This window comes from Giraffa tippelskirchi, chromosome 13 (assembly GCF_054371585.1).
Source record: "Giraffa tippelskirchi isolate mGirTip1 chromosome 13, T2T-mGirTip1v1.2.pri, whole genome shotgun sequence".
NCBI lineage: Eukaryota > Metazoa > Chordata > Mammalia > Artiodactyla > Giraffidae > Giraffa > Giraffa tippelskirchi.
The window spans coordinates 40,737,681-40,751,157 of NC_137287.1; the positions used below are offsets into that span (position 1 = coordinate 40,737,681).

Here is a 13,477-nt window from a genome sequence, read left to right on the forward strand (position 1 = left end):
CGTCAGACTCCAGAGACACACGGAGCCCAAACATGGACATGGATGGATATGATATCTAGGAGTAAATCCCTGCTGAGGCTGGACCCGGAGCGGCTGCAGGACCCAGGCAAAGATAGGGTCCCGGTGAGAGTGGAGAGGAGGGTTTGTTGGTTCACAGAACAGCCAGAAGACAGACGCCAGACCCTGCTTCTGTCCACTTGTGGCTGTGGCTGCGAAAGCAGGAGAGCCATGCAGGCTCGGGGCTGCCTGCCCCTGGGCTTCAGGCTGACGCCCCGCGTCCTCCGGGGTCCCGGCCCTGTCCGCTCCTGCCCCCAGCCACGTGCTGGGCAGCACATGTGGGCCCTCTCCCCTCCACACACCCCAGGCCAACCCGGGTGCCAGGAGGCAGAACGCCAGCAGACAGCACAACCGCAGCACAGAATCGATCTGACCATAACTGGGGCTTGGAAGAGGTTTAATATTTAACAGGATTAAATATTTAAACAGGATGAGTTGACAGGGTGGCCCAGGGAGACGTGGGGACCGGTCCTGAAGACAGGGCAGGCCTCACTTGGCCAGCGAAACAGCAGGAGTTCGAGGGGTCTCCTTCCGAGGGGACGATTGGGCCCAGCTCTCAGGGCTGGCCACTGGCGGATGCTCACACAGTGTCTCCAGCCTTCTCCGTGGGGCCCTGTTTACTGAGCACCAACTGTGCCAAGCAGGCCTGGGGGTTGGGACTGCCTTGCAAGTGCTCTTGTGACTGTGAGGCGCTGCCTCCTCCAGGAAGCCCGCCTGCACTGGGCCAGTTCCCTGTTACACGCACTGTCACCCCCTGCCCCGTGCCATTCACGAGGATTCTGAGTGCTGCAGGCTTGGCGGCACTCCCTGCGTGCAGTGGGTGCTCAGCACTGCCCTTGACTGAGCGGCTCCCAGCAGGGGGACCTGGCCAGAGGACCACGGCTGCCATGGAGACCCACCCTGGCTCCTCTGGCACCAGCTCCCTTTGGGCAGCGCCAGTTAGGGCTTCCCGTCTGGAGTCCTGGTGACCCACTGGAGTCTGACATGTTGGGGGGGCCGGGGTGGTGAGGGGCAGGGGTGCAGTGGGGCCAGACTGGCTCACGTCCAGCACTGTCCAGCGGGGAGGCGGCCTGAGAGTGGGCGGCTAAAGGGACCATCGCAAGGAGCAGGGTGAGGCCACGGGGCTGGAGGGACCGTCGCAGGGAGCGGGGGGAGGACACGGGGCGTGTAGCTCCCCCGGGGCTTCGGGCGGCCAGAGCCGGCTTGGAGCTCATCCTCCCACGCCCTGGAGGCCAGAGTCCAGGAGTGAGGAGGCCTCGAGGCTCTTCCTGCCCCGCCCAGCTCCCTCTAGCCTCTGCCTGTCATCACTCGGCCTCCCCTGTGTGTGTGAGTCGCCAAGTCTCCTCTCTCATAAGGACAGCACTCAAGGGACCAGGGTCCCCAGTGACTCATCTGCAAAGAGCAATTTCCAAATAAGGTCCATTCCCAGGTACTGGGGTCAGGATCCCGTCTTATCTGCTGGGGGTTGGGACTCCAACTTATCTCCTGGGGGTCGGGACCCTAACCAATCTCCTGGGGGAGACAATTCAACCTACCAGCCAGTGTCACTTGTACTGAGCTGGGGGTCAACCAAGTGTAACCCTGGGTGGCCTCAGGCTCCTTAAGAGCCCAAGACTGATCCCTCGATGGACAGGCAGGCGAGTCTGAGCCCGTGGTCCCTGGTTCCTGACTTGGAGTTCAAGAGTGGAGGGAGACCAGGCAGGATGTGTGGGGATTGTGCTGGGGATAACTGGGACCTTCAGTGACCAGAGACGGCAGTCTGTGCCCCCAGAGGCTGAGAACAACCCATCTCCGAATTTCCCCTTCCCTTCAACCTTCCTTCTGAATTGGAAGGCTTGGTCTTTGTCCCCTAAGAAAGCGCTGGTGCCGCCAAGGGGCTGTGGTGGAGTTTCCAGGCTGCACTGTCCCCTCCCAGCTGACCCCCCGACTCCTCCAGAAGGTGCGGCAAGCTGAGCACCGAGGGGGTGGGGCAGCAGTGCTGCAGCCCCATGGCCTTCTGTCTCCAGGCCCCACTGTCTCTGTGCGGCTGGCAGGAGGTAGACGTCCAGTCCAGGGCCCAGGGTCTCCACGACAACTCAGCAACTCCAAGGGGGGCCATGGGAGCCCTCACCTGGCGCCCCTCTGCACCGCAGGTCTGTGGGCAGCTGCAGCTGTGGGGCCATTGTGCAGCCAGAACGGGGCTGGAGGGGCGCCAGGTGTCCAGCTCGGCTCCCGCCCTGGCGGGTGGCTTCCCACACGCAGCACCCACGTGGCCAGGCCGAGCCGCATCTGTGGAATGTCAGGGCCTCTCGGAGGAAGTGAGCAAGGCGGCTGGCCCCTTGTGATGTCTTGCAGACCCTGGGAACTGGGAGAGAGAGCTTGTGCCCCGGGCCAGGATGACGGCTGCGTTCCAGGTAGACCCGGAGCTTCCTGAGGCTGTCCAGCTCTGGGGCTGGACCCAAGGGCATGAGCAGGGCTGAAGGAGCAGCAGGGCAGAGTGGGGGAGCCCCTGAGGGGCCCAAATCCTCATGGGGGATGAGGGGCACGCTGGATGTATTCAGCCCCTGCCTGGCTCTCCCCTGGCCCTGGAGCAGGCGTGGGCTCAGGCCAAGGACTGGGCACTCCACTTCAGGGGTGTACGACTCGCCTCAATTCCCTCATCTGTAAGATGGGCTGGACCATCGTGCCTGCGGCAGGGCGGTCACGGGCTGTAACAAACAAGACCTAAGACTGGGCCCTGCTTGTCCATCTATCAGGGTCTCCTGCTGGAGGGAGACAGATACACAGACAGGGAGAAGCAGGACAGAGCCTAGGAGGAGCAGAGGCCTAGGGTCTTCTGTAGCCTCGCACCTCCATTGTCAGCTGCTGGGAAGTGGCGGCCAGGCCCGGAAGCCCGTGACCCAAATTCCCCCTTGCTGGTCTCAGGCAGGAAGCTCAGACGGCTCCTCCTGCCACCTGGCCGCCCCGCACCCTGGGCCCCCACCTCTGACCCTTGTTCTGGTCTCTGACCTGCTCTGCGGACCCCCAGCCCAGAGTGTCAGTGTCGGGGTGAGGCAACACTCTTGAGATGGCAGGGACCTGGGGATGAAACCACCCCCTTCACAGACCTCGAGTGAGGAAGGGGCTCTGGGGCTGCAAGAGGAGGTACATGGGGGGTTTCTTGGGAAGAGAAGACACTGCCTGCCTCTCATCCCCTGGGTGAAGGAGACCCCTCTGTGCCCCGGGGGCCTCAGAGCCCAGGGGACAGACAGACAGCGCGAGGTGGGGAGCAGGCTGGAGCTGGAAGCCAGGCGCTGACTTTGCTCCTGGGCGGGCGTGGTGGGAGGGCTGTGGGGACAGCTCGGGGGCAGGGGGCCCAGGGCCTTTTAACTTTCCCAGGAAAGGCCTCCGAGCTTCATACCCAAAGCTGCTGGCTCCTTGGCAGTGACTGGAGAGTAGCAGACACTGAGATGGGCCAAGAGCGAGGGGTTAACCAGCAGCCTCGGCCGGACGGCTCCCTGGACACGGATTCAAGGGCGACCAGAAGGCGATCCAGGTTTCCACTGGATCTCTCGGACAGGCTGTGACCTAGTCACACCGCAAACATCCCGTAATTAACCTGGGGGGGTGCTCATCTTAGTTTCCCCGAATCTCTCTTGTAGCTCTGATAAATGGGCCACCATAGACGCAGCTCACAGCATCACTGTCCCTCAGGGTTCATACCAGCAAACTGACCTGGTGCTCCAGTGGTTAGGGCTCCATGCTTCCACTGCAGGGGGTACAGGTTACTTCCCTGGTGGAGGGACTAAGATCCCCCCACCCCACAAAAAAAACCCCGATCTGTTGCTGGTCAGTCTCCCTAGCAAGAATGTCTTTCCTTATTCTGCCCACCAGAACAAACTCTTATTGACTCTTCAAAACCCCATGAGATCTGTACTCTTGAAATTTGAGCTTTTCACTACATGCAATTATTCCTCAATAGAGGTAAAGATCTTGGAAAAAATAGTGAAGCTGGAAGTGCCTTCTGTTTCCGTCTCTGGGAGTCGAGGCTGAGTGGGAGGGTGTGGACAGTGTGGGTTACTGGAAGAGACCTTTTGGGGTGACATGAGCCACTACTCCTTCCCTGCAAGAGGCGGCTGGGGGAGGTGTCGTCCCCACCAAGGAGAGCTGGAGGGGTCCTGCTTTCCCGTTGGATGGCTGCTCCCAGGGTCCTGGGCCACATCTGAGTCCTGTCTGTGTCCTGAGGAACCTCAGGGACTCCAGCCTGGCTTTGGCGCAGCTCTGGCCCCCTCTACCCTCGCTGTGTCCATCTCTGCCTCCACAGCCATCCTGGGGGCAGAGCTGGAGTGGCTGGGCGGGGGTGCTCTCCATGGAAACAGCCATGGTGACCAGTCGTGGGCAGCTGTGGAAGGCCTCCTGATGCCCTCCAGAGAAGCCGGGTGGGGACCTGGTGCTGGGGTTTGGGGGCATCCAGGGCAGGTGGGAGAGGCCTGGGTTGGGGGCTGGGCAGCCAGGCAGAGATTGGCTCCCTCCTAACACAGCCCCTTGTCTCCACGTTTTCCTGGTGGCCCCGTGGTGCCCAGGCGGCTCCTGGGGGCTGCAGTGATGTCGTTAGGCACAGCCCAGAGGAGGGGCCCGCCTGGGGAGGGGCTGCTCGCTTGCTGAGCCTAGGGAGGGTCCCAATCACGTGCTCAACCTGGCTGCACGTGCAGACAACACAGAGCTTCTGACAGCCAGCACCCAGGCCGCCCCCTGACCCGTCCCCTCCAGACCCGGGGCTGGGCCGGCGGAGGCTCTCTGAAGGCTCTCTGAAGCCCACACTGTGGGCTCCAGGGGCCCTGGCCCCACACTCAGGGGGTAACAGAGCCCCAGGACCCCCGAGCCCCTCCATTTGCCCCACTTAAGTGTCCTTTACCTGGTGACAGGGTGGGGACCCCATCTCTGACTCTGCAGCCGCCCCCCAGACACCTGATGGGGTTAGGAGGCCCAGGTGTGGTGGGGGGAGGGGGTGTGTCCCCTCCCTGGGCCCATCCACGGGGCAGCGAGAGTTGGAGAACAGAGACGGCCCCAGAGCATCCCAGAGGTCCGTGGTGCTGGCGGGGGCCTCGCCTGGGTGAACAGGACCCATGGAGATGTGGGCCCCCCTCCTCCTCCCAGAGGAGCGACCAAGGCTGACAAAGGTCTCGTCCACTATCTCAGAGCCTGTAGTGGAGCCTCCTGGTGACCCAACCCCGGCCCCGACCCGAGGCTCTCCCCAGGAGGGTGCATGATCAGTCTCAGGCACAGAGGACCCCCCTGCCCACAAAGCTCACATACACAAGAGATGCCTCTGGTCTTCGGACTACACTTTCCAGTGCTCCAGAGAGAGGGCAAAGCTGACCTTTGAGGAGGAGGGCTGGACTGGGCTCGGCTAGGAGTGTGGTGGAAAGTAGGGAGGGGGCTTTCCTGGTGGCTCAGATGGTAAAGCATCTGCCTGCAACACAGGGGACCCAGGTTCGATACCCAGATTGAGAAGATCCCCTGGAGAAGGAAATGGCAAACCACTCCAGTATTCTTGCCTGGAGAATCCCACAGACAGAGGAGCCTGGCGGGCTACAGTCCACGGGGTCACAAAGAGGTGGACACAACTGAGTGACTCACACAAGCAGGAAGGGGCGGGCAGGAGGAGGAGTCAGCTCTCGCTGCACCGCCCTGGAGCTGCCCCGATTCACTGTTCATTCCAAAAGTGCCTAAGGAGCACACGTGCCAGGGGAGACAGGATCCCAGGGACAAGGCAGAAAGGCCGAATCGAGCAAGGCTGGCCCCCTAGTCCCACCAACAGGAAGTACAGGCTGGGAGGGGCAGACTTCAGGGTTAGAGGTTACCCATCCCTGCCGGGACGCTCCTTAAACAGTCTCCTTAAACTTCACCCCGAGGGTTAAGCAAGATAACACCCGAGGGACGTGTTGTCTCAGGTTGAGCCTGGGGGGCTCTGTGAGCAGTCGAAGGATCAGAGGCAGGGTGCTAGGGGGTCAGGGAGGCTCAGAGCCCCTTGTTCCCTGAGAGGAGGGCTCAGGCTCAGGTTTCCAGGAGAACTGTGGGGGAGCCCGCCGGGTGCAAAGGCCTCGGAGGGTCCTCGGGAGCCTGCAGACGGCTGAGGCCACACCCAGGGCCCAGTCAGGGGCCCTTAGCGCTGTCCCCAGATGTCTAGAGCATCACTTGAGGGGATGGGGTGGGGCCAGGGGAAGGTGGCAGGGCACCACCTGCCAATGAGGGTGTGGGTGTCACCCTCGCCTCGGGGTGGCAGCTTGGAGATGCCAGGGGCTCCCAGACTCCGGCCTTGTCTCCTCCCCAATGGGCACTGGGCATCTGCTCGTAAGAGTGCGCCAGGCCTGATTCCCAAACAAAATATTTGGTTTCTAGGGCTGATGGCCTTGAAACGCAAATATTGCTTTTCTGTTTCCAACAAGCAGTCACACTTGGGCTCTTGGAGCCCTGAGCTGGCTACTTACTGGCGGAGATAACTGGCGTACACCATCCCTGCTGAGAGCCGGGCAGGCGGGGCCCCTTTGCCCCCAACACCCTGGAATGGGGGCAGGACCCCCCCACTGGTTTTGTGGATCAGGACTCATCTCGGAGTCACGGAACTATGGGGCTCAGCCTCTCCAGCCCTGCTGACAGCCCCGATGGAGGGGGTGGGGGTTGGCATACACCTTCTCCAGGCTGTGAGGAGTGGGGGCTCCTGGAAATCCCAGCCTCTGGGCCATCTGCTGAGCTCCAGGGACCCTCAAGGCAGCTGCGTGGGCCCCACCCTCACCTGCAGCACCTGAGGTGCCTCTGGAAGGGCCCATTGGGGGGGGGCGGAGGACTCCAGGCCACCCCCCCTCACTGCCCGGGGGATGCCAGGCCCATTCAGGTGCCCCCCACAGCCCCGCAGGACCCGAGGTGTCCACAGAGCTAGGCCTCACCAGCGCCTTGACGCTGTCCAGAGTGGAGGTCAGAGGGGAGGTAGGAGCCTCAGTGGGGGATGGCCTTGGAGGTGCAGTGGGTGAGAATCTGCCAGCGTGGGGGCGTGGGTTCGATCCGTGGTCTGGGAAGATCCCACACGCCTCGGAGAAGTTGAGCCCAGGGGCCACAGCTACTGAAACACGTACTCCTAGAGCCTGTGCTCTGCAAGAGGGACTGCTTTTCCCCTCTGCAGTGAAAAGTCTGTGCCCCGCAACTCGAGAGTAACCCCCAACTGCCACTCTAGAGTAAGCCCGCAAACAGCAACCAAGACCCAGCACAACCAAAAATAAATAAATAATAAGAATAATAAAGAGACACTGCAGGCTGGTGCGTGTCTGCCCCAGGGTGGGTCAGCGGGCCTGGGGGTAGGGGCGAAGAGCCCGGGCCCAGTCCCGCCCTCAGCCCCCCACCCAGAACAGCCTGTGTGTCCCTGGAGAGGAGGACCAGCCGGTGCCTCCTTGCCCAGGGGATGCGGCTCAGCCAGGATGCTGGGGCCCCGCACCAGGAGGGAAGAGCCGGTGTCTGTGGTCAGCCTGCCTCCAGGTGGACAGCAGCAAGGCCCCCAGCCCCTTGTCAGAGCGGGGACTGCAGCGCTGGGAGACCTGGACCACAGGGGTGCATGTGGCTGGAGGGCCACCCGAGGGCTGAACTGGGGACCCTGCAGAGATCAGACGGCATGAAGGCAGCCCCCGCACCAGGGTGAGTTCCCGGGTGGGCGCCGGAACGGTGAGACCCAGTGGCCTGGGTCCTGTCCCAGCTCTGGTCCAGCGTGACCCCAGGTGGTGAAGGGCACGTGGGCTCCATCTCCAGGTGTGACAGCAGGCCTCACCCTCGCTCTGAAGATGTCACTGCTCTAACTGAGAGCATCACACCCATCAGGTGAGCACAGATCACACTTCACACCTGGGGGGGCTGTCACCCGCCGGCCTAAAATCGGGCTTCCACTTCTCAAAAAAGCAGTGTGGCCTCCATCAGGTCTCCACGCAGCCTGAGACCTTGACCCAGCACAGCCGTTTGGAGTCTGTCTCCTGGTCTGAGGCCTGCCCAGAGGCCTATGTGCCAGGGGCCGCTCAGAGGTTTAAGAGGGCAGGGGCTCCTGGCAGCTGGGGCCCTGCTTTCTCTTCCTCTTGCTGGGACTGGGCATCAGATGCTGAGGACAGAGGCTGGACCAGCAGATGCCCCATTTACCAGGACCCGTCCCCCCGGGGCCTGCAGCCGGAGCCCAGCCCAGGGGGCAGGGGAGAGGCTGCAGGGCTCGTCTGCAGAGGGGCCAGCCCCGGCCAAGACCCCGGGGTGACCCCGCCCACAACCCCCTCCTGCAGGCTGGCCAAGCCGGAGGTGCCGGGGGAGGCAGGACTGGCCTGCGTGGGCGTGGGGGCGCGGCGCTGCAGCGGGGTTGCCAGGCAACCACCACGTGCACCGGCTGTGTCTGGGCTCCGGGGGGGCGGAGGAGCCCCAGTGCCAGGAGATGGGCTGGCCGCTCGCTAAAGCAGTAGGAGGGGAGCGTGTCCCGGACACCCCTGGGTCCCTGGAGAGCAGAATGCTGTGTCCCCTGTCCTGCTCTCAGGGGAGGAGCCCAGGAGTCCTCCAAGTGGCTTAGAGCTGCGGGCCCATCAGCTGTGATGGTGGAACTCAGGTCTGGGGCTTCCTGCTGGGCCCAAGTGGACACTGAGGGCAGCTTGCCCACTCAGCCTGGCTGAAAGTGAGGGTCGGACCCAGCCCGGGGCCAGCCGCTCCTGGTGGTCCTCAGGGCACACGTCCCACCAGCAGAGCCTCCCCCGCTGGTGCTGAGTACAACTCCACAGCTGGTGGGGGACCGGGGTGCGGCCCCCAGACATCTGAAACCCTGGCTTTCCCATAGGCGCTCTAGGGTCCTGGGGGGCCTGTCTCCTCCCTGAGGATCCAGGGTGACCCATGGCCCAGAGCCCTACTGGCCAGAGGACGGGGACCCCACAGACTCCAGGAAAGGAGGTATTGGCTGTGGGGGAGGCAAGATCGAAGCTGCCCCTTCCCCTGGGGGGGCCCAGAACTGCCCACAGTACTGACTACGTGCCAGGCTTCCTCGGGGTGAGGGGTGAGGACAGTGGGGGTCTCCATCCAGGCTTGGGGATACTGCTCACCAAGCTTCTAGTCTGGTCCATCCTGGTCCACTCCTCGTGGGCCAAACCCCAGCCGCTGGCCAGGTGAGCTGGGCCGTCCACTCAGCGGGGTGGCTGGGCTTCAGCACCTCTGTGGTCTTGCTCCATCTAGTCCTGGTCCTCCTGCCAACCAGGGTGGGGTGGCGTGAGGTGGGTGGGGAGGTTTGAGGCAGGTGGGCTGGTCCTTGCTGACCCGCTGGGAAGCACTGCGGGCTGGATGGGGGGGAAGGCTGGTCTCGTAGGAGGGCCACACAGGCTGGGACCCTGGCCTTCCCTGGGCACCAGCATGCAGGACACTCTCCCACTTGCAGGCAACACAGCCTCGGGCTCTCCGCCCGTCCTGGGTACTACCTACTGACCTGCCCCTGGGGAAGCGCCGCAGGTCCTGGGCTGTCTGTCCTTGGCCGCAGGCCCGGGTCACCGGCTCCTTCCATGTCCACACCCTCATGCAGACCAGGGCGTCCCTGATCTGAGGGTGTCCTCCCACCCTGCGAGGCCGGCGCTGGCACTGAGTACACAGCCACCCCAGCCAAGGAGTGAGGCAAGCAGGGCCACCAGGGCCGGGCTGCAGGCTCCCTCTGCTGGCATCTCAGCTTTCCACCCATGGGGGGCCTGGTCCAGGCCACACGATCCCCAGGCCCCCTGTCAGAGGGTGTGATGTGGGGGGTAGGGGGGGTGCTGGCTTTGAAGGGGAAATGACGTGGTGCCCCCCTTGCCCGGGGGGAAGGGGTCTTCATGCCCCCACGCTGAGACTCTGTGGTCCATGTAGGGGTCTCTACATCATGGGGACACTCAGTTCTTAAGAACGGTCCACGCACTGAGGGGTGTCCCGCAGTGGGGGCAGACAGCGGAGTGAACGAACTCCCCCGAGGGTCCTGGAGGCGCGAGCCCCCCCATTGGATCCCCTCATGGGCACCTGGACACTCCAGGCTGTGGTCCCTGGAGGCCAGCAGCCTCAGCTGAGCTTCCCCGAGGGGGTCCGGGTTTCCTGATGCCCGGAAGACTCACATCTCCTGGGAGGCAGGGCCCTCCCCAGCCCGTGAAGTCACAGCCCAAACCAGCGGATGGATGTGGGCTCAGGAGGGGGGCCGCCACACACGTACAGCTTCACACACATGAGCCAGACAGACTCGAGTCCTTCTCTTTGTTGAGTGTAAAACACACACCCAAGATTTCCACCTGCAAACGTACCCCGAGCCTGGTGCCAAGTGCTGGTGGCTGGCGGATGTCCTGCAGAGCTGGGGGTGTTTACGGAGGGGCTCCCAGTCAGCCCCCACCCCCAGGGCCTGGACCTGGGAGTCCTAGCCCCCCCACCCACTGGGGCCTGGACCTGGGGGTCCCGGCCAGCCCCTCACCCCCAGGGCGTGGACTTGGCTGTCTCAGCCAGCCCCCCACCCTCGGGGCATGGACCTGGAGGTCTCAGCCAGCCCCTCTCCCCTGGGGCCTGGACCTGGGGGTCTCAGCCAGCCCCTCTCCCCTGGGGCCTGGACCTGGGGCTCCTGGCCAGCCCCTCACCCCCGGGGTGTGGGTCTGGGGGTCTCAGCCAGCCCCCTACCCCCAGGGTGGGACCTGGGGGTCTCAGCCAGCCCCTCTCCCCCGGGGCCCGGACCTGGGGCTCCCGGCCAGCCCCTCACCCCTGGGGCCTGGACCTGGGGCTCCCGGCCAGCCACCTGTCCTACCCCCAGCCCTCCCCATGTGCTCAGTCCCTCTGAGCCCATGTCGGGGCCAGGGTCCACCCTCTCACGCCCTGTAACAAGGACAGTCCTCTCTCCAGCCTCTGGACGTAGGAGGCTCCCAGCCCCCACTGTCCTTCTGGGTAAGGCCCCGCTGCCCTGGATTTATGATCCTTGGACTAACGCTGACTGAGCACTAGCCAGGCTTGTCCAAGGCCCCAGGAGCAGCCTGGGGACCAGGGCCCAGTGGCATGCCCCCAGCCCCCAGCATCCAGGTCGGCTGCCCACACACTCCCCCCAGGGAGCCCTGGCAGGACCCCTGGCCTGAGAGGGGGACCAGCCCTTGCCCCCAGGGCAGAGGACTCAAGGTTTCCATCAGGGCTGAGCACTCCCACGAGCCTGCCCTGGAAACCACAGGGCTGCCAGAGCCTGTAACCTGGCGGAGGAGCCCAGGGTAACCCGGCCCCAGCCTCGGGCCACCTCCCATGGTGGCTGGTCCACGAGAGCTACCTGGCCTGGGAAGCCCCTTCCTCTCTCGAATGGGCAGTCTGCTCCATCACCCCCGGCCTGCTTGTGTGTGTTTGCACTTTGCCCTCAGAAGCACTTTCTTTTAATGTTTCATTGACCCGGCAGTGGGGACTCTACAGTGAGGACTTTCAGACATGGGTCACGGAATCCCCCTCTATCTGCTCCATGCAGATCCTGGGGTCCCCCCGGCCACAGGGACCTCCTGAGGGGGGCGCCTTTCGTGGGGTCTCTGAGGCCTTTGATGCCTCCCATGGGTACAGCTTGCAGACAGTCTGTGGAGCCAGGGGAGGGCTGTGGGCCATAGAGTTCACAGGACATAGCCAAGCTCTCCCTCTTCCAGCCCCATAACTGTCCTTCCAGTCTCTGGAAGCTTCCGGGGTCTTCCAGGCTGAGCTTGGGGGACAGACGGCAGGTTGAGGAGGGGGCCGCTAAACCAAGACTATCCCTATTGATTCAGCACAATTCCCTGATGGCAAACCCCATTAGGTCCTCACGCACCACTAAAGACTGAGAATAACAGTTCATCACAGATGCCGAGGCTGAAGCTCAGGGTGGGGTACTGTGCACCTGACCGTGAGCACCCTGCTCTGGACATGGGGTGGGGATGTGGCGAATTGGGCCCCCAGTGGGGGGCACTTGTCCCTGTCGGTAGTCGGGGAAAGGCAGACCCTCCATTGGGGAGCTCAGGTCTGCTCAGGGACCCAAGCAGCTTCGCTCTGGCCGATCCCAAGCCTCACCTCATGGACCCTGGGCACCCAGATGCCCAAGAAGCAGGGTGTGCTCCTAGCTCAAAGATCAGGGGCCTAGCTCGGCCCCTACCCCCTCACCCCACTCTCAAGGCCTGGTGGGCAATTCTCCACCAAGACCAGGAGGCCCAGTCACCACAGAAACAGACCACGTTCCCAAAGTAAACCACAGCCATCTGTGTTTCTCTCTGGCCGGGGCTGGGAGTGAGTAGGGACAGGCGGCCTCTCCTCCCCGCATTTGTTAATGAGACGAACGGGGTCAGGGCCCCGCTTGTACACCACCCACCTGGGCCAGCTTCTCAACACACAGAAATCAAATCCTCCCCCCAACCACATCTCTCTGATCCCCCTAAGGCACCATGCCAGTGCCAGCCCCCGCTGGCCAGCAACACGCTGAGCCGAAGACCATTTTGGCCTCAGAACTCAATTAGTTACAAGCCAAGGAACATAGGGGCCCCAGAAGCTGGGAGAGGCTGACAGGATCCTCCCAGGAGCTGCGGAGGGAGCAGGGTACTGAGACACCTCACTTTGGAATTTTCAGGCTCCAGACTGCAAGATGATGAGCTTTGGGTTAAGCCCCCGGTTGTGGTGCTAACGCTGGGCTTCCCTGGTGGCTCAGAAGGTAAAAATTCCACCTGCAATGCAGGAGACCCGGGTTCGAGTCCTGGGTTGAGAAGTTTCCCTGGAGGAAGGCATGGCAACCCACTCCAGTATTCTTGCCTGGAGAATTCCACGGACAGAGGAGCCTGGTGGGCGACAGTCTATGGGGTCACACAGAGTCAGGCACGACTGAGCAACTAATGCTTTGGAAGCTAACATCTACCTTAAATCATGGTCGTCCTGATAGTCTCCGATACGGACAGTCAAGGGCTCCGGTAAGCACGGATTGCACCTCTTTACATCTTCTGGTGGTTTTCTTCGTGTGTAACATACAAAGGAAGTGTATACTCAAGGCAGCCCCCGCTCCCAACCACCAGGACCGCAATGCCAGCTCTCAGGGAGGCAGTCATGCTCAGGTGCCCCTGGCCGGGGTCTCACTCTGTCTGTGACGGTGTTCCTGCCAGTCAGCTGGCTGTGGACTGGCCGAGGGGCCAGCCAGGTTGGGCTGGGCTGGTGGCCCTTCCAGGCCGAGTGGGGGGTCCCTCTGGCAGCGGTCACGCCGCTGCCTGGAGGGGGATGCTGGCTCAGCCTGGTGGGGTCTCCCCACGTGGTCAGCCCGGGCACTCAGTGGCCACTTGCCATTGGAGGCCGAGGTGTGGGCGACTAGGAGGCCCAGCTGGAGGCTCAGGGGGGTCGGGGATGCCCAGGAGCTTCCTGGAAGAGGGGTCCCAGGGCCGGTCCTGAGGATGAGACGGGAGGCTGAGCAGCCTGGGGGAGACCCAGGGGCAGG

General features: G+C 63.3%; 1 long non-coding RNA gene across 1 annotated transcript; it reads right to left on the reverse strand.

Moving 5' to 3' along the window:
* Positions 1–437: 437 nt before the first annotated feature.
* On the reverse strand, positions 438–9,536 carry LOC145531898 (uncharacterized). Its single transcript, XR_014072843.1, has 2 exons — positions 9,123–9,536; positions 438–2,744 (listed from the first exon to the last, which is right to left on the reverse strand). It is a non-coding gene; the product is annotated as an uncharacterized LOC145531898 (long non-coding RNA).
* Between the last annotated feature and the right edge of the window lie 3,941 nt (positions 9,537–13,477).